Source organism: Poromitra crassiceps, assembly GCF_964638095.1.
Source record: "Poromitra crassiceps genome assembly, chromosome: 16".
In the NCBI taxonomy this organism is placed as follows: Eukaryota; Metazoa; Chordata; class Actinopteri; order Beryciformes; family Melamphaidae; genus Poromitra; species Poromitra crassiceps.
The window spans coordinates 11,784,146-11,805,339 of NC_139645.1; the positions used below are offsets into that span (position 1 = coordinate 11,784,146).

Genomic DNA, 21,194 nt, shown 5'->3' on the forward strand with positions numbered 1-21,194 from the left:
GTCCCAGTCCTGAAAAAAAACATGTCGACTTGAGAATAACGATTATAGGCCTGGCTGTGGCTATAACATCAAATGTAGTAAAATCACTGGAGAGGATTTTGACGGAGGCACTCCGAAAAGAGGTAGGACCTCGACTAGACCAGTATCAATTTGCCTATTCAAAAAATCGCAGTACGTGCGATGCAATCTCTACAGTAGCACATTTCATTCTGAAACACCTGGAAAGTACTGTAGCATACGCCAGACTGCTTTTTATTGACTTTAGCTCGGCCTTTAATGCAATCCAGACAATCTTACAATTAAGACAATCCTGTTGCGTAAATTAGCTCAGTTAAATGTGAACCCCTTTATAATCAAATAGTATTTTTCCTTTCTTTCCAGGAGACCACAGAGGGTGAGATTCAACTCTCTGGTCTCTGAGGAGACACTATGTAGTACAGGGGTGCCCCAAGGAACAGTCAGTTCCTCCTTTCTGTTTACTTTGTATACAGACGACTGTGTCAGCTCACATCACATCCCAATCAGTTCGTAATTCAATTTTCAGACGACACCGGGATACTTAGTCTGCTCACGAGCGATTCTAACATCCTCAGCCATACATCTGGAGTGGACAGGTTCATAGAATGGTGCGATCGATCAGCATAATTAAAAAAAAAGTAAACAAAACAGAGGAGGTCATCGAAGACCCCAGGTCCATAGGAGACCACACTATGATCAGTGTTCACACGACACAACCATAACATCAAACAGGTCTCCTCCTATAAATATCTAGGAGTGCAGATTGATCAGGATTTGAGCTGGCACACGCATGTTACAACCTTCTGCGCAAAGATACATCAGCGTCTACACTTTCTTCGAAGACTCAGGCTTTTTGGAGTCAGTGTGAATATTATGTTGATTTTCTACAGGGCTAGTATAGAATCCATCCTGAGATATGGTATTTCCAGCTGGTTTGGCAACCTGACTGTTAAATACAAATCTCAAATTGCTAGGCTAGCAAAAATGGCTGGGAAGATCATGTCCACCCCCCCGATCACCCCCCAAGCCATTTTTGAGCAGGCAGTGATAAGACAAGCTCGGAATATCTTATCCGACCCCTCGCATGTACTGAACCCAGAGTACGAACTACTGCAATCTGGCAGGAGATATAGGATCCTGCGGTGCAAATATAATAGATATAAACACTCATTCGTTCCTCTGTCAATCAAAATGATCAATGACATTAACTAGAAGTGACTAGATGCACTTCAATCATGAGAGACTCGTAATATAATTTTAACAAACTTTATTGAATCAGAATAGACAGTTTGAGTATGGCGTATGACTCCATGATGTGACGCTCCTCTTGCTTATGAGAGAGGGGCGTCAGTGCTGTATGAGATAGGACATCCCCCCCGGGGGGGGTGGTCCCCTCCCGGGGGGGTCCTCCCTTCAACAACTGGGCTGCTGTCCTCATCAGCCATGCGTCCTACATCCATCCAGAGCAAGCTGCTATATCATCAGCCCAAAGATGCCTCCTTCCATGATTGGTAGGAAGTATTAATGCATTTCGTTGGTGGCGGTCTTCTCTCCCAATCCCCGTTTGGTGCCCATGCCCGGGCAATTTGCATATAACCCCATAAGTGTCCTTGCCATTGCTTAACCTCAGTCAGCCCACGTCCTGACAATTTGCACAACCCATCATCCCTGCATTCTGCTTAAACATCAGTCAGCCCATGTCCTGACAAGTCAGCCCCCGTCCTGACAATTTGCTCAACCCATTATCTCTGCATTCTGCTTAAACCTGTCAGCCCACGTCCCGAGAAGTCAGTCCACATCCTGACAACTTGCTCAACCCATTATCCCTGCATCCTGCTTAAACTTCAGTCAGCCCACGTCCTGACAAGTCAGCCAATGTCCCGACGATCTGCATAACCCATCATTCCGGCATTTGCATAAACCTCAATCAGCCCTTGGCCCCCTTTTCCTCATCTCTCCCCATCATCACATGACAGGATCCTGGTTCATCCTTCACTTCAAGACCACACTCCAGAAATGCAACATCCCTGCAGAGAACTATTCCAGTCACTCCTTCAGGATCGGAGCAGCCACATCAGCAGCCATGCAGGGGGCGTCCTCCGCCTCCCTTCAACAACTGGGGCGCTGGTCCTCATCCGCCTATGCATCTTTCATTCGACCAGAGCAAGACACCATATTATCAGCCCAAAGATCCCTCCTTCCATGACTAAAGAGGCAACAAGCACTTCGTTGGTGGTGATCAAACTCTCCTTTTCCTCATCAATGCGCCCATGCCCGGGCTATCCACATCCACGCCCTTGCAACCCCGCTTTGCCTTAAAAAACCCCGGTCAGCCCCTCATCTCCCGACATGCCTAAATTCTCCCCCCGTCAGCCCACGACCTGACTAAAGCATACCCCAGGCGAGCTCCATGACCCCCGTTTTCACTCTCCCAGTTCCTGAAATAACTTTAAATTCCTTTGGGGGATGTCCTATCTCATACAGCACTGACGCCCCTCTCTCATAAGCAAGAGGAGCGTCACATCATGGAGTCATACGCCATACTCAAACTGTCTATTCTGATTCAATAAAGTTTGTTAAAATTATATTACGAGTCTCTCATGATTGAAGTGTAGTCGCAGACTGTAGTTCAATCATGGAAGACCAAATAAGGCATTAATAGAGCGTATGACTCCATGATGTGACGCTCCTCTTGCTTATGAGAGAGGGGCGTCAGTGCTGTATGAGATAGGACATCCCCCCTAAGGGGATTTGTTTCCAACAGGAGTCATGACATTGGTGGTGATCTGGGGAGGTGGTGGGATGAAGCTTTTTGCTCTGGAGATGCTGGATGAATGCGTGATGCTGACACAAGGTGAGTGATGACTGCACAAGTGTGATTTAAGCTGTGGTGATGGGGGCTTTATATAGTACCAGGAGAAGGGCATTTATGATGTCATAACTGATGTCATCTATGATGTCACAACTGATGTCATTTGGGAGAAGGGCATTTATGATGTCATAACTGATGTCATTTATGATGTCATTTATGATGTCATAACTGATGTCATTTGGGCTGAGGGTTATGACAGCATGGGGTGCTCTATTAATGCCTTATTTGGTCTTCCATGATTGAACTACAGTCTGCGACTACACTTTATCACAGGGGTATGTGCAATGGTGTATTATGCAATGTTTTTGGTTCTTGGTGTTTTTTTTGTAAAATGTTTCTATGTATGCAGCTGTGGCCCTGTCTCAAAGACAAATTTCTCCCAAGGGAGACAAATAAAGACAACCTTGAACCTTGAACCTTGGCTAGCCTTCACGCGGGTGTAGAATGTTTGGGCTGTGATTGGTTCAGACCTGGCTGAGATGGCCGCCCACAAGCTGTCAATCATTATCCCAGGGAAGCGAAAAGGGGCGTGGCAGATGATTGAGAGGATTGAGAGAGAGACATGTGTGGGGCATCAGATTGACAGGAGCCAACTAAGAGAATCTCTGTCTTATCCTCATTTAGTTGGAGAAAAGTGTTGTTCAGTGTTGTTCATACATTGATTGATTGCAGATATACAGCTAAAGCTGACATTGTGTTCTCTGGTGATATTATGGGCAGCATATAAACAAACAGAAGGGGAGCTAGAAAACGTCCTTGTGTAAATAGCTTCATGTGCAACAACAACAACAATAATTCAGTGAGATTTCTCATGAAGTTTGCACTGTGGAATAGCAGTCAATACAGAGCAAACTAGTCCTGGTCGCTGCACTAGCTGGTCAGTCGGGGCGCCTGGTCGGGGTGGAAGGGAACTGGTGGGAATAGCGTGATTCTCCCATGTGCTACGTCCTACCGGTGAAGCTGTCCCTGTCAGGTGAAAAGAAGCAGCTGGCTACTGCGCATGTGTCGGAGGAAGCATGGTGCTAGTCTCGGCTCTTCCCAGATCGGCAGAGGGTGGAGCAGTGACCGGGGCAGCCAATAGGGCAGCATGTGGATAAATTGGCCAAGTATAATTAGGGAGAAAATGGGGAAAAATCTGAAAAAAATACAGAGCAGACTAGAGGGCACTCGGTAAAGTGCATAGTAGTCAAACATCAAATAAATTAAGTAGCTTATGCAGGAAGATAACAGTAATGTAACCATACAAGCTCTTTCTATTGGGTTTTATTTATTTCAATAAACACACAGTACAGTAAATTGCAGAATCTTATTTTTCAATCAAATGCTCTTTAGTAATTGTGTAATATTAAAATGCTCAGTATATATATACACTGCTATGAGAGTAATCACCTTTTAGTTCATACCCTGGACATGTTACAATGAATGAAACAAGAACATTTGTAATTTTCACACTCCTGCAATAGTGATTAGATTCAATGATGTTTTATGATTCCCCGTGTTTGCTGCAACAAGTATATATCACACATAAAAGAAAAACAGGATATAAACAAAGTACAGAATTTACCATATTAACCAGAATGTGGAGTTTAACATTTCTTTAGCTGCACTGTTTTTTCTCTCTCATGATGAAACTAAATCATTTTGCCAAGGAGAAGAAAGGCATTATAGAAGACAAGATACATTAGTAGTTTTTCCCCCACAGACAGGGAGTTTGTATAATCTTCCTCTCAGTGGAGAGCTCTGTTGAAAGAACAAATGTATCTAAGACAAGTCAATTACCTGACAAAACAAAACATGTGTACATTTGATGATTAGTCTAATCTGTGTGATTGACAGGAGAGATGATCAGAGGGGCAGAGTTTTTACCACCATCATTAAAACAGGGACAGAAGTATGGGTAGAGCTTCTCAGTGAAGCTGCAGCCAGTAAAGGAGTAGATAAGAGCTGCAGCATCTACATCATAAAAGGAGACCAGACCCTCCTCATAATCCACAAACACCCCCACCTTCTGAGGCTTCATCTTCAGAGAGAGGAGGACATCAGGGCCAGCAAGAGCTTCGTACTCATTCCCATTTCTCAACGCTATAGACCAGAAGCCACTCTTAGGGCTCAGTTCGATGTTTCCCTTCCTGTTGATCGGCCATCTGGCCACTCCTACATCCCACTTAGGCTTCCCTTTAACCTGAACCTCATAGTAAAACTTCCCTGAAGAGAAGCTCTGCTTTGCTAAGACACTGGCAACATAAGAAAATCTCACTGGGTTGTCTGGGAGATTCTTCGTTACATCACCATGATGTACTTGTTTCCCATCATCAGACAGGATGAGCGTGGCGTGTGCTGTATCAGGATCCAGAGTCACATCCACTGCATACTGCTGGACCCTCTTCAGCTCAGCCTCAAGCAGCTTCTCCATCTGTTTCCTGAACTGAGCAACCATCTCAGATATGAAAGTATTGACCTGTAGCTCAGGTCTTTTGTCGAAAAGCTTAATACACATGGGACACTTGCATAGGACATTAACATCCCAGTGCTGTGTGATGCAGTTCTTGCAGAAGTTGTGTCCACATGGTGTGGAGACTGGATCAGTGAACACATCCAGACAGATGGAGCACAGAAACTGATCTTCAGATTGAAGATTGCTGGCAGCTGACATATCTAGACATTGAGACGAAAAGTTAAAATGTTAAATAACAATACTGTAACACATATTTATTTCGAGAAAACATCAAAGTTACTTATCGTAATATTATCTACCGTCATGGTAACACTTTACTTGGATAGTCCGCCTACAGATAGTCTACAGATTATTAGTAACATTTCAACAGCTTATTAGTTGACATTCAACAATTCATCAATTCAGCTTTGTCTGTAGATGTTTAACAGATGATCTATAGTATATGTGACAATTGATGAACAGTGATTCTCAGAATTAATTAGTTGAAGATGAGCTATGCTTTACGAATGTTCAACAACCTATATATGAATATTCAAGAATTAGTTAACACTTAATCAATATTTGTCGAACATTCTAATGATCAACTAATGTTCAAGATTATATATACCAATCTTCCACAAAGTTTCAACGGCTTATTAGTGGGGGGATTCAACTGTTTCGCTGTGTCTGTGTCACGGTTCAGCCGTGTCGGTCTTCAATGGCACCACTGAACCTCATCAGCTGTTCCACTTCACTGGTACCACCAATGGTAGTCACTCTCTTGGCTGCTCCAGACAGTTTACCTGAGTTTTCACTCTCTTGGCTGCTCCAGACAGTTTACTAGCCTGGGTAAACCCAGCCTCGATCACGTGACTTGCTCTCAGACCTGCTCTCAATCACTACAGTCTGGACTTGAGCCATTCAAATCGGTTTCTGGGACGAGGCGCACACCCTCGAGAATCGCAGCCAATGAGTGACGGCGTGACTGCCAACATCAGTCCTGCCGTGATCGGCCAATCAGAGCGTCTTTGTCAATGACGTATAACAGCTGCAGCGGCTTCAGCACTGCTAGCCATTAGCTTTTGGCCTTTCCAAAGCATAGCTCCCGAGCTAGCTACTAGCTATATGGCTATGCAACTACGTTGAGGAAATTCAAGTGAAAACAGCTGTTAATGTTAATGTGGGAATCATGGTGTTGCAGATCGGTGGGGAGAATGATAAAGATGAGGATTTACATGGACGCTGTGAGCTTGTGTATGCAAATCCAGAGAACTTGATGAAAACAAAGTGGCGAAATATCCTGGCATCGGGTACACGAAAATTAACGCTATTAAATGCTGTAACGTTAACGGTAATTCTCATGTGTATTGTTTATTTAGCCTACTCAATCTCTCAGCCCATTTTGAGGCTGAACCAAATGACCAGTCCGGCTGCAATGATTGATTTGTGACTGTGACTGAGAGCAGGGTAAGCCTGAGAGCAGGTCACGTGGGGGATGGGTTTACCCAGGCTAACAGTTTACCTGAGTTTTCACTCTCTTGGCTGCTCCATACAGTTTACCTGAGTTTTCACTCTCTTGGCTGCTCCAGACAGTTTACCTGAGTTTTCACTCTCTTGGCTGCTCCATACAGTTTACCTGAGTTTTCACTCTCTTGGCTGCTCCAGACAGTTTACCTGAGTTTACCCAGTGTTTCTTGTGCATGTAGGCTTCCTGTTACTTCTGTGTTGAAGATTCTTCTCCTCTCTGCTGCACCACTGACTTGTCTGTCAGCCCGTCTGTCTGCTCGGCCTGGATCACAAACTCCCCGTGGCTTCCAGCTTCCATCCATCTTATCATTCACATCCCGTTGACCATCGTTTTGCAAATAAACCTTTTCATCTCCACTCACCTCATGTCTGTGTCTTCCTTTGGGTCCAAGCTAGCCGTAAAAGTCTGTAGATGTTTAACAGAGTATCTATAGAGCAATAACAGTCCCTGAACGTATTCTCTGAATAAATTAGTTGAACTTGAACCACTCACTCAACAAACCACCACATACTGCCTTGTCCATCTAGTGCATTCATAAACCTGTTGCTTTTATCACAGAATTTCAACTACATAATGTAAACGTGAAGTTGACCATCACTTGCACAACAACCATCTGTATATTTTCATCTGGACTAACCAAGTAAAGTGAAAACGAGTTGATCTACAAATTCACCTCCATATTCACCTTATGCAGCCCCGCCCACTTGACCCATTGTATCATGACTTCCTGTTCAAAGCGCCAGATGTTTTACCTGCTCAAACTAGTCTGACTCACCTGGTCAAACCTAGTTTGACTCACATTATGTGTCACAGGAAGTGTAAATACAATCGGAACGTCCGATTGTATTTACACTTCCTGTTAGTCTCTCAAGCCAGACGGTCTCTTTTATAAGGTGAATACGGTAAGTAGATATGGATTCTTTCATAACCACTAAACATCTGCAGATTTTCATCTGGACTACCCAAGTAAAGTGAAAACTAGTTGACAGTCTACAAGCTATTTATATCCATACTATTCATGAAAACGTTAACTGTACAGATGGAGCAGAAGTACAAAGTTGTACAAAATTTGTATTTCTCCACACACATAACTTCTAAGGCAGATTAGGCAAAGAGAATTGTGACAGTTGTCATCACTGCCAAAAAAGATGGACTGATGGTTTTAGTAAAAACAAAATGGTATGAGGCCAGCAACACCTGCCTTAGGTCTTAATTTCACACACCGGCTTCAACAGTGAAGGGACACATCCTAACAATTAGCCAAGTCCCAGGGCATCACTAGACTTTTTAGTTTTGGCCATACCGGGTCGTCCACAAGGCTGGATTAAAGTAGCCATGGGCCCCGGCGCTACGACTTTTTCAAGGGCCCTGTGGGTGAAGATTGATTGATTGATTGGTTGGTTGATTGATTTATTGATTTATTGATTGGTTGATTGATTGATTGATCGATTGATTGATGATGTGATCATGGAGTATTTCTCTGCCTTCTCCTTAATCCTCTCTGGTGAAACAATGTGCATGAGAGCAGGCAGCTGTAGCAGTTTTTTTTTGTTTTTTTTGACAAACCAGCAGTATGTAAATTGAGAACAAATTTCTTCAAATATCCAGTTCCACCCAAAACAAAATAAATTCACTACAAAATAATGAATGACTTCTACCCTTCCAGAAATGTTTTAAGGATGAGATTTGGCTTTGAGAGCAAATAATGTGTGTGTTTTCTGTAAAGGTGATATTGAAACAACTGAGCATCTTTTTGTTTCATGTTCTGAGTCACACCCAACTGTTCTGGAAACAATTCATCGATTGGTTAAATGGAAAAACCACAGTAATGCCTGTTCTTGATTATAATAGTATTGTTTTTGGTGTAATATTAGAAGACAAAAAATTTGACCTAATGATCAATGTGTTACTAATCTGAGCTAAATACTTTATTCATAAGGCAACATTTATAAAAACTCCACCCATTTTTATGTGCTACTACCCAACTACCTAACCCAACTCTACATAAAGTCCCTGAAATTATTGAAATCCAATTTTGCCAAAGACCTCTATTTATCTTTAACAAGTCTCTAGCCATACTGTATGTTTTTATTATTTATTTTAAATTTTATTTTTTTATTTTATTTTTTAGTTTCCCCCTGTTTGTCATGTGTGATTGTGCTGTCATGTGTCTGTTCATGCTTGTCGATGTTGTATACATTTGTGATGATTGCCTTACAGTTGTAAATGCAAAGACTAAATCAATTGTAAAAAAAAAAAAAAAAAAAAGCTGTAGCATGTTTTCAAACAGGAAACCTTGTCTAAACCACAAACTGCCTGTCTTGAACATAACGGCTGCAAACATCCCCTTTTGCACGCACAGTCAGCTAAGACAGGAAGCTTTGATCTCAATGAGAGCTGACTGTCAAAAACTGCATCCTTTGAACCATGCTGCCTGAGATAAACGGGTCACGTGACCAGCTTGAGAGGAAGTCAGAAGGAGGGGGCGAGGCTGTTCACTTCATAAACGACTGAGCACCTTCGCTCTGGGCTTTGCTTTCATTTTCACAGTGGATGTTGCAACTCGTCTGTACAGATGAACTGTTTTATTCAATATATCCTCCTGTATTTGTCACGGGGTGACAAGGGAGATGTGGTGTGCTGTGTATTATTTAATGCGATTGTGTGCTGTGCCTTATCAAAATATTTTGTGTGACTCGGTATTGTTTGCGGTTTCATATAATCTTATTGTGTGCTGTGCCTTATCAAGTGACTTTGTTTCTACTATGCGCCAAACTTGTTTAGTGCGGTGAATATAGTTCTTATGAGTGAAGGACAATGCATGGACTTATTTGCATGTACAAATCATGGACAATTGCACACACACTTTCCCCTTACTCCCCCTCCTACACACTAATTGTCTCCCACTGATTGGCCCCGGCCAGCCTGCACCTGCTATAAAGGCAGGTGGAACTTACCTGTGAGCCCCTTCCTCTTCCGTGTACCTACCTGGGATTCTACCAGACGCCACGGCCGACTGTGCAGCAGCGACCAGAACCAACGCCGAGCCGAGCCAGTAGCAGCCACTGGAGGAACGGAGACGGCGATGTGATACGCTCTAAAACGATAAGTAAAAGGAATGTAACCCAGCCATCCACATCTGTATGAATGGGTTGTGACTGCTGACAGGCCGGACGGTGATTGTGTGTGCGCCTCTGTGCTCTCCTCCACTCAGCGTGACGGCGTTTCCACCTCCATCTGCCGTGAGGACCGTGGAAGGACAGACGGGACGACGAGAGGGCGGCTTGGTACACGCAGAGGACTGCACGGAGCGGTGGCAGCGAGCCACGGGCGGAGTTACCGGATCACGGAGGGACCTTGCCCTTTCCCCAGCCTCAGCCCATTGACTGTGCCTGAGGGGGAGAAACCATTTAGCTGCTCAATAGGCTTTTTACACCTTTTTATCTAGAACTACTGACTGGCCAGTAGCAGGTTTTAATTATTGTTTTTGTACACCCTTTTAGATTATTTTGTAATCATTTTATACCGTAAACTTACCTGCCTCTTGTGTCTGTGTTGATGTGGCCCGGGGATTCCTGAAACAAACCTGTGACATAATTTGGCGTTGGTCGGCAGGATCCCCTTACCACACTTCACAGGGCAAGATGTCAGATATTGAGCAAGAGAATGAAGGCTTAGCTGGGCCAGCTGTTGCCCCCACGATGGCCATGCCATGGTTCATGGCTTTGCCTTTTATACCAAAATTTTCAGGAAAAGAGGGCGATGTCAAATTTGGAGTATGGGTGGAACAAATGGAGTCTATGCTGAGGGCACAGGGCCTAGACACCCAGCAAAAAGTCGATTTTCTGCTTTGGGGATTAGATGGAGTGGCAAAAAGAAAAGTGATGTTACTAGAACCAAACCAGCGGGGGTCCTCTACAGCCATTTTAAATGAATTAAAACGACTTTATGGCCAGCCTTGTTCCCTTGCTCATATCAGGGTTCAGTTCTTTCAGTGCAGGCAGAGAGATGAAGAAAGTGTTGAGCTATATGTACTGCGTTTTAGAGAACTGTTTTCTCGGTGGAGAGAAAGTGAGCCACAGGTGGTTGCACAGGTGGAGCCCACTGCTAGAGACCAGTTTGTTAAAGGACTAAAGCCAGGCAAAGTACAGAGGAAAATGGAGCACCTGATTAGACAGAGCTTAACTTTTCTCAGGCCTGCACTGAAGCTCAAGCCTTAGAACGAGAGGAGAACAGGAAGAGTGAGGCCCAAGCTGCCAGGGTAGTAGCCCCATCCCCCAGAGAGACAGGCATACATGAGCTTAATCGATGGAAAGAGGAAGTTAAAATTGAACTGAGGCAGGAGATACATGACCATCTAGCTACAATTAGCAAGACCTTAGTAGATGAGGTGCGAAGACAGCTATCTCCCCCAGTGCCGGTTAACCCTCACCAAGAAAGACGCGACTATCCAAGGGGTGGAGTGGAACATGGCCGCTACCAACAAAGACCACGCTCAGGTGAGGACTTTCAGTGGGACAGCCGGGGGAGGCCTATATGTAGAGCCTGTGGAAAGCCCGGCCATATCCAGCGCTACTGCGGTGCTAATGCTCAACGAGGGAATGCGTTAAACTAGAACCCCCAGCTACTATAGGGCAAGTAGCTGGGGATGTTGATTGTGGGGAAAAGGTGCAACGGCCTGACATTGTGGGGACATGCCCTGGGGTTGTGGTGGAGGTTGAAGGGGTGGAGGTACCCTGCATACTGGACACAGGCTCTCAAGTAACACTCTTCAGTGAGACATTTTTTCGAAAATGGTTTGGCCACATTCATCCAAGAGACAAGGGCGACCTCTACTGGTTGACATTGAAAGCTGCCAACGGGCTGAAGATTCCGTACACTGGCTATGCAATCCTAGACTTTGTCATTGGGGGGGTAAGAGTTTCAGACAAAGGGGTCGTAATTGTAAAGGATGAGTGTTTGGGGCCAGACAAGGGGATTCTGGGAATGAATGTGATTAACCAATGTTGGAAGGCTCTGTTCCAGGGAGACCACCCAGGCATGACAGCATTCACCACCACCATTCTACCAGAGGCAAAGGGAACCTGGGAGAAGGCCTTCACCACGTGCAGGCAAATAGAAGAGGAGTCACCACCTGATGGGAAAGTGGGTGTGGCCAGGCTGACCAGACAAGAACCCGTGGAGGTACCGGCTTGTAGTGAGATGATACTCTGGGCTCAGGTACTGGAAAGCTCCAAATTCACACACTCATGTGTTCTGATCGAGGGTATAAGTGATGAGGAGCAATGGCATGTAGCCAAAACATTAGCTGTCGTGAAAAATGGAAAAGTCCCCATTCGTATAAAAAATGTTAACCCATTCCCTGTTGTTGTCCCACAGCGTCGTCCTCTCGCTGTAGTGTACCAGGTTCTCCCCAGTGACATCCACGGCGAGAAAGAACTGGTATTTCGCACTGACCAGCCGGGGACCGTGGAGGTAGACGTTCAAAACGTACAGCAGTCACCTGAGGGAGAACATCCAGCATTCTCATTGAAGAGTGAAGGGCTGACCTCGACAGAACAACAAGCAATGGACCAGCTCCTCCGCAGATGGAGCAAGGTGTTTGCAGCCCATGAGGACGACTATGGCCGCACAGATGCCGTGCAGCACCAGATCCCCACCGGCACAGCCCCACCAAGTCGAGAGCGGTATCGGCCAGTCCCACCTTCCCTTTTCCCAGAACTAAGGAAGCTGCTTCAAGGTATGCTCGATAGTGGGGTGGTTAGTGAGCCACTGGAGGAACGGAGACGGCGATGTGATACGCTTTAAAACGATAAGTAAAAGGAACGTAGCCCAGCCGTTCACCTCCGTATGAATGGGTTATTGATTGACGACAAGCCGGACGGTGATTGTGCGTGCGCCTCTGTGCTCTTCTCTACTTAGCGGGACGGCGTCTCCACCTCCACCTGCCGTGAGGACCGTGGGAGGACAGACGAGACGGGACGACGAGACGGTGCTGTGATACGCTCTAAAACGATAAGTAAAAGGAATGTAACCCAGCCATCCACATCTGTATGAATGGGTTGTGACTGCTGACAGGCCGGACGGTGATTGTGTGTGCGCCTCTGTGCTCTCCTCCACTCAGCGTGACGGCGTTTCCACCTCCATCTGCCGTGAGGACCGTGGAAGGACAGACGGGACGACGAGAGGGCGGCTTGGTACACGCAGAGGACTGCACGGAGCGGTGGCAGCGAGCCACGGGCGGAGTTACCGGATCACGGAGGGACCTTGCCCTTTCCCCAGCCTCAGCCCATTGACTGTGCCTGAGGGGGAGAAACCATTTAGCTGCTCAATAGGCTTTTTACACCTTTTTATCTAGAACTACTGACTGGCCAGTAGCAGGTTTTAATTATTGTTTTTGTACACCCTTTTAGATTATTTTGTAATAAATCATTTTATACCGTAAACTTACCTGCCTCTTGTGTCTGTGTTGATGTGGCCCGGGGATTCCTGAAACAAACCTGTGACATATTCATTTCCAACGAGTGACTGATTTCCTGATAAGGCATCACAACATTTCTATCACAGCTCCCTTATGACTTTTGCGACCCGTCCCCCCTGTAGAGGGATTTGAACTTTTGAACACACTGGTGGCCGTTTCTCGGAAGCGCCGGATGTTAAACATGGGATAATGAGGGCCAAAACACAGGCCTGGGTGCTTTAACCTCATGAGAGGATGTTGTTCCAGATATTGAAGTATGATTTTTGGATATTGGCTATTCATGGGCGAGAGTGAGACAGGTGATGTTCTCAAACTGGTCGTGGAGTTAAGGTGACCTTGGAGGAGGAGGTTGGGAAACTGAATGATGGGGCTGGTTGTTTTGGCTCTGACAAAGCTATAGTCAACATCACTGAATGGGGAGGTTGTAACTTTCTGTAACTGTAACTTTCATGCAACATAGGCCATGTTCAGACTAGGAGGCCAAATCAGATTTGTGAACTTTAGTGACCTATTAATGACTTTATCCAGATTGGTTTTATGAGTCTGGATGCTCCAAGTCTGATTTGTGTCACTTGTCCCAAACCACATAGGAGGTAGTTTCCAATCTGCTTTCGACTGATGTGACTTCAGTGCGGACACGCAGATCCACCAAATCTGATTTGAAAGTCACTCGCAACTCTGCGCAGGAAAACCACGTCACCAACGTACGTATTTACTGACGCCCACGTCGTAACCATAGCAACCCATGCAGATAGGCTGCTTAGGTCTGGACACACAGAGCCGACTTCAGAATCAGATTTGTGGCAGTGCGGACACACTCCCAAATCAGATTTGGGAAACCAATCAAGATAATGATGAATAATGACTTTATCAGCAAATCCGATTTGCCTGTAATGTGAACATGGCCTTAGAATAAACCACAGCTGAGAAAACTTGGACACGCTTATGATCTTCATTTGTATCACAAGGACCTATGCATTGATGATACATATTGAATGCATCATATTTAAAGGGATATTGCAGAAAGGCTCCAGCCACCCTTCTCTGCCCTCAGACCAATTTCTCCTCAAGCCGAAAGACATTTTCCCTCCACACCAACACCCCCCCCCCCCCCCACCCGACACCATCACAACTCAACAAGTGCCCCGTCCAACCAGCACAAACATCACCCACGCTTAATTTGCATATAATAATGCCATAGTGCATTTTCCCTTCACGTACTGTATTTGGGTCCTCCCCCATTAAGATTGAATTTTTTTCAATTATAGGCAATCAAACATGCAATTTCACATAATTTTGGATCATTATTATTACATCTGTGTAGAAAAGGTCTAATCTAAAGGAAATCTAGGGCAGATAATAAACACCCGAAAAGCTTAAAGACAAATCTTGCTACAGAAAACCAGTGTAAGTGGGAATCAACTACAACCATCAGATCTGGGAAAATACATTTAGCTCATTTTGATTCTCCACATTGATTGGACTGCAGCACAGGCTCACTGTAGACAGATATCTATCTTTCTCACACGTAATGCACGCATGTGAGTGCGCGTGCACACTCCCCCCCCCTCACCCCCGATTTTTTCTTGCCTCCGAGCCTCGGGGCTTACCCCTGTAAGCCCATGCATTAAACCAGGGCTGGTAGTCCAGAACTCCCACAATGGCTGAAAGCCGTGCCGCAGCCAAGGCCGGATTAAAGTAGCCATGGGCCCCGGGGTTATGACTTTTTCAAGGGCCCTGTGGGTGAAGATTGGTTGATTGATTGATTGATTGATTGATGGATTGATTGATTGATTGATTGCTTGATTGATTGATTGATGAAGTGATGATGAAGTATTTCTCTGCCTTCTCCTTAATCCTCTGTGGTGAAACAAGTTGCATGATGAGAGCAGGTAACTATAGCAGGTTTTCAAACAGGAAACCTTGTCTAAACCACAAACTGCCTGTCTTGAACATATAACGGCTGCAAACATTCCCTTTTGCACGCACAGTCGGCACACAGGAATCTTTGATCTCAATGAGAGCTGACTGTCAAACTGCAACCAAAACAACTTGGTTAAGGCTAGGCAAGCAAAACAACTTGGTTGGGTTTAGGCAACGAAAGGGTTATGGTTGCCTAAACCCAACCAAGTTGTTTTACTTGCCTATAGCCAGGTTGTTGGTGTTAAAAACTGTTAAAACGGGGTTAAAATCTGGACACGTCTGGGCTCAAACCAGCTCTCTACCGACAACAAAGTTGGAAATCAGTAATGCTTCAGGTCCACCAATCCCACCCCTTCGCCCTACCACGCCGCCGGCTTACTTGATTGTTGCACCGTGCTGTGGCGTGGCTTTCGGCCATTGTGGGAGTTCTGCTGGACGACCCGGTTTGTCCAAAACTAAAAAGTATAGTGATGCCCTGGGACTAGGCTAATCGTTAGGATGTGTCCCCTCGCTGTTTAACCAGGTAAGTGTTAATAGCCTAAGGCAGGTGTTGCTGGCCTCATACAATTCTTTTTAATCCATTAAAACCATCAGTCCATCTTGTTTGGCAGTTTGCCTAATGTGCCTTATAAATTGTGTGTGTGGAGAAAAAAGAATACAACTTTGTACTTCTACTTCATCTGTACAGTCAAATTTGTCATGAATAGTATGGAATGGATATTGCCTGTATACTAGTTTTCACTTTACTTGGGTAGTCCAGATGAAAATCTACATATGTTTAGTGGTTATGCAATAATCAACTTCCATATCTACTTATGTGTAAGTGAATTTGTAGACTATCAGCTAGTTTTCACTTTACTTGGGGAGTCCGGATGAAAATCTACAGTTGTTTAGTGGTTATGCAAGTGATGGTCAACTTCACGTTTACATTATGTAGTTGAAATTCTGTGGTAAAAGCAACGGCTTTATGAATGCACTACATGGACAAGGCAGTACTCCACACGTGGTTTGTTGAGTTTTTTTTCTTTCTTTTTCTCCAATATTTTGTTTTTAATCTTTATAGAACAATAATAATACACTAACAAGACAAATAAACAGGCTCAGACACAGGAAATAAAATAAAATAAAACAAAACATACATCATCAACGTTCAACATTACATGTTGCTACCAGCCGCATAAGGTGCTTTTATCTGTAATCGATATTGTGCATGGGGTCCCATGCAAGGGGTCCACGAGAAACCAGACAGGAGAGCCTCAGACACTAATCATTCTTAAGCTCATCAAAGTAGGCCAAAAAAGGATCCCAAATAGTCAAGAACCTTTTAAGCGAGTTGGCTCTCAGGGACCTGAGTCTCTCCATCTGTATAACAGAGATCATGTCCATCAGCCACACCCCATGGTTTGTGAGTGGTTCAAGTTCAACTGATCTACTCTACCAGAGAATATGTTCATGGACTCTTATTTCTCTATAGATAATCTGTTAAACATCTACAGACAACATCTATAGGCTACAGACTTTTACCGCTACCTTGGACCCAAAGGAAGACACATACATGAGGTGAGTGGAGATGAAAAGGTTTATTTGCAAAGCGATGGTGGTCAAGGGGATGTGAATGATAATAGAAGCTGGAAGCCACGGGGAGTTTGTGACCCAGGCCGAGCAGGCAGATGAGCTGACAGAGAAGCGGCGCAGCAGAGAGGAGAATAATCTTCAACACAGAAGAAACAGGAAGCCTACAGGTGCAAGAAACACTGGGAAAACTCAGGTAAACTGTCTGGAGCAGCCAAGAGAGTGAAAACTCAGGTAAACTGTCTGGAGCAGCCAAGAGAGTGAAAACTCAGGTAAACTGTCTGGAGCAGGAAAAGAGAGTGAAAACTCAGGTAAACTGTATGGAGCAGCCAAGAGAGTGAAAACTCAGGTAAACTGTCTGGAGCAGCCAAGAGAGTGACTACCATTGGTGGTACCAGTGAAGCGGAACAGCTGATGAGGTTCAGCGGCGCCACACGGCTGAACCGTGACACAGACACAGTGAAACATTTGAATCCCCCCACTAATAAGCTGTTGAAACTTTGTGGAAAATTGGTATATATAATCTTGAACATTAGTTGATCATTAGAATGTTCGACATATATATATGTCGAACATTATATCAATACCAATATATATATATATATATATATATATATATATATATATATATATATATATATATATATATATATATATATATATATTTTTTTTTTTTCTTTCCAACAACATATGACCAAAACAAACTACTCCGACACAGGAAAGGGAAAAAGACAAAAACATACATACCAAGAAAAAGTTATTGCTTATACTGTATAAGCAACTTTTGTTTACATTAATTTATCCTTTTTTGCTGTACAGCAAAAAAGGATAAATTAATGTAAACAAAAGTTTGAATCCAAAAACAAAACAAAACAAAGAAATACAAAAAACATTTCCTCAGCCTATGTCCACCTAACTCCAAACCTCACCCCGACTCAAAGTTTCCCACCCACGTTCATAAATTAAATTCTGTTTTTTATTTCTATTAATATCCCTTTCAAGAATCCACTGAAATTTTAGAAATGTTTTAAAACGTTCAATATCTAATTGGTGTCTTTTCGTAGCTTTAAATACTGTATGCTTTCCCCATCATATATAGTTCCAATATTATTCAGGTCTTTTCCTTCTTCATCATCCCTTAAATCCCCAAACATTATGGTTAGAGGATAACTATAAAAATGTGTGCTGTAAACAGAGATCCATTCTTCAATTTTAATCCAAAATAATGCAATTTCCGGACAATACCAAAATAAATAATAAATAACTCTCCTCTTCCTCCTCACAAAATCTACACAAATCACACTGTTGGATGGTCAATTTTTTAAGCATCTTTTTAGTAGGCAAGTACCTATAGATTAGTTTTAATTGTAAAATTCTAATGGATACTTCAAAGGTAGTTGTGTAAATGCAAGAAAAAGCTTTGTCCCATGGGATGCACAGCATGTCCAACATATCCTCCTATTTTGACTGAATGGCTACCGGTGCTGCACATATTTAAGATACATATGAAACTGATACATTTTCTTATTTATTTATTTCTTATTTATAACATAAATATATACATCCTGACATAAAGGATTTGTATGACATAAAGGATACAAATCCTTTATGTCAGTCAGGGCAGCATACCATTTGTTTTGTATTTAATAGTAGCTTCCTTTTCTAGGTCTGGGGTATAGCTGCAAAGAGTTGATTATATGTAAAGGAGTCACAAGCGTTGCCATATACTATGAACTCATCATAAAACACGATTTCACCCCCACTATTCAAAAGATCATTCAAAAATAATATTCCTTTTTCAAACATTGATTCAATAAACATAGGTGTATCCTTAATTAAAATATTTCTATTGTACCATAACAATTGGCTTTGAATTTCACAACATGATTCAGATTGATGATATTGGTATTGAAGCCAGCTGACCGTGACCTCTTCTAAAAAGCCTGATAGATATGGGAAAGACTTTCTCTTTAATAAAGTAAACTGAAAAGGAGTTAGCTGAAAATAAGGATACAGTTTTTTAGTTTTTCAGTTAAATTTGACAATAATAATTGTTCGACAAATATTAATGAAATGGTTAACTCGTTGAGTATTCGTATATAAGTGGTTGAACATTTGTAAAGCATAGGTTGAGTGCATAGCTCATGTTCAACTAATTAATTCTGAGAATCGCTGATAATTAGAAGGTTCAACAAATATTAATTAAATAGTTTACAACTTGTTTGTTGAATATTCGTAAAACATCTGTAGGTTGAGTGCATAGTTCAAGTTCAACTAATTTATGAAAATATGTAGATTTGTTCATGAATTGTCACATATACTCTATAAATCATCTGTTAAACATCTACAAACGAAGCTGAATTGATGAATTGTTGAATGTCAACTAATAAGCTGTTGAAACCTTACTAATCTGTAGACTATCTGTAGGCAGAATATCCAAGTAAAGTGTTACCCATATTTATTTTGAGAAAACATAAAAGTTATTGATTCACTGAAAACGTCATTTGGCGTCATTCACACCCAAAGCGCTTTTTTCCGTCAGAACGCTATGAAAATCATGTTGAGAGCGCTTCCATTGTGCACAAAACACAGCGCACGGAGCTGTTTTTTTGTGTGCTCCATTTTGTTTTCCCCTGCAGTCGCGTGCAGTACAGATCAGAACACAATGACCACAAGGACGGTAGCCAGCTAGTTTTGTCTGTTTGATGTTGTTCACTGTCAACATGAAAGCCAGATTATTGCCAATTCTGGCAGCAGTGGAGGTTGAGGATCCCTCGGGAGGAGAAAAGGTAGGAGTGGAAAAGACAAGCAGCGCGCTTTTCCCAATGTTCAACTTTTTTCACTTAAAAACGCGCATAGCGCTCCTCCAAAAACAAAAGACGCCACCAGCGCTAAACGCCAAGTGTGTTCATTAAAAGAGGAGCACGTTTAGCACGTCCTTACATAGAGAATAAATTGCAGAAAGACGCTGGCAGCTCCAAAAACGCTTGTGGTGTGAATGTCTCCTAACAGTGCAAAATGAAAACAGGGAAATTTCCCGTCTGAATACAACTCAATTATGTGTCACTGCTCCCTGTTTAAACAGTAAATATGATCTGCTGTACTCACCTGTGTAGGTCGAAGACTGCTGTATTGTTGAGGAAGGCCTGATGATCTTCAGTTTATTATTCTTTCCAGAGAAAGACAGAGACTTGTCGACTGCAGCAGTGCTGTCACTCTGAGTTAGCCTACTTTCAGGTTGACTTCAGTAATGTCACCTTCAAACACTCCTGTCTCTGCCGTGTTGCTCCGCCTCTTCCTGCAGTTGCACATATTTCACACACAAAAAACACACTATACACTTATATCAGCACAGAAGCACAGATATAAATGACCAACTTAATCCATCGGCAGGTTTTACATGCAACACATTGTAGGATGATGATCTATCTGGTTTTGAATGATCACTTGCCTCAAATCAAAATCAAATTGTGTCAGCTATTGAATTACCACAAACGGACACATGTTTAGGTTTGTTTATTTATAGGCTACTTAATGTAGGCCTATATGTCATTATTTAGAGAGGGAGAGAGAGAGAGAGAGAGAGAAAGAGAGAGAGAGATATAGGTTCCCTATGCCAGTGATTCTCAACCTTTTTCATATCAAGGACCCCTAATTTAGTCCACCTTGCGGCCCTTTGATGAGATTTTGTCTCTCAAACCAAAATCTGAATATTTCTGACATGAATTTGTCCAGAGTTCCACAACTCTATAGCTAGAGAGATCAAAGTGAAACTATGATCACAACAGACATTCTCTATGACTTTTGACTATAATTTCAGAAGTGAGACTTCCCCTATAGCAGTGACACTCAACTTGCAGCCCATAGTGCACCTGAACGCAACATGCAAGATACCCGCTGAATAAGTGTCGAAATGTTCATGTCATTCTGGCCAATACTCGACTTCTGTTATAGCATTTCAGTCTGGAATATGGAATATCTTTCAATAATTTATGATTTAGCTGCTAATTTGTCAAATACTGACGTCTGCTCGCTACCCAGGCACTTATCTATGTACTTAACCTAACTATCTGGTGTGCACAACATTGTCAGACTAAACTCCGGCGGACACCCCAAAAACCTACAATCCGCTACAGAAAAATGTATATTGTTTGTTTATAAACTGGCCCCTGGCCTTCTATCATTTCACGAAAGTGGCCCCCGGGCAAAGCAAGTTGAGTATCCCTGGTCTATAGCAACCACAGGGAGAACTGAAGACAAGAGCCTCAGCAAAAGTTGGTAAAAACAGGAAGCGTGTCCAGACGCTGATTTAGCTAAAGAAATCAGCCAGATTGATTCAACACTTGACCATGACTGGTTAGAGATC

General features: G+C 43.2%; 1 pseudogene across 1 annotated transcript in view; it reads right to left on the reverse strand.

Moving 5' to 3' along the window:
• LOC310791439 (E3 ubiquitin-protein ligase TRIM39-like) overlaps positions 1 to 20,060 on the reverse strand; it is a 42,354-nt pseudogene extending 22,294 nt beyond the window's left edge. Inside the window, exons 1-2 of the transcript in view lie at positions 19,937 to 20,060; positions 4,713 to 5,545 (exon numbers count right to left, since the gene is read on the reverse strand). The product of the transcript in view is annotated as an E3 ubiquitin-protein ligase TRIM39-like (transcript). The remainder of the gene's footprint in view (positions 1 to 4,712; positions 5,546 to 19,936) is intronic.
• Between the last annotated feature and the right edge of the window lie 1,134 nt (positions 20,061 to 21,194).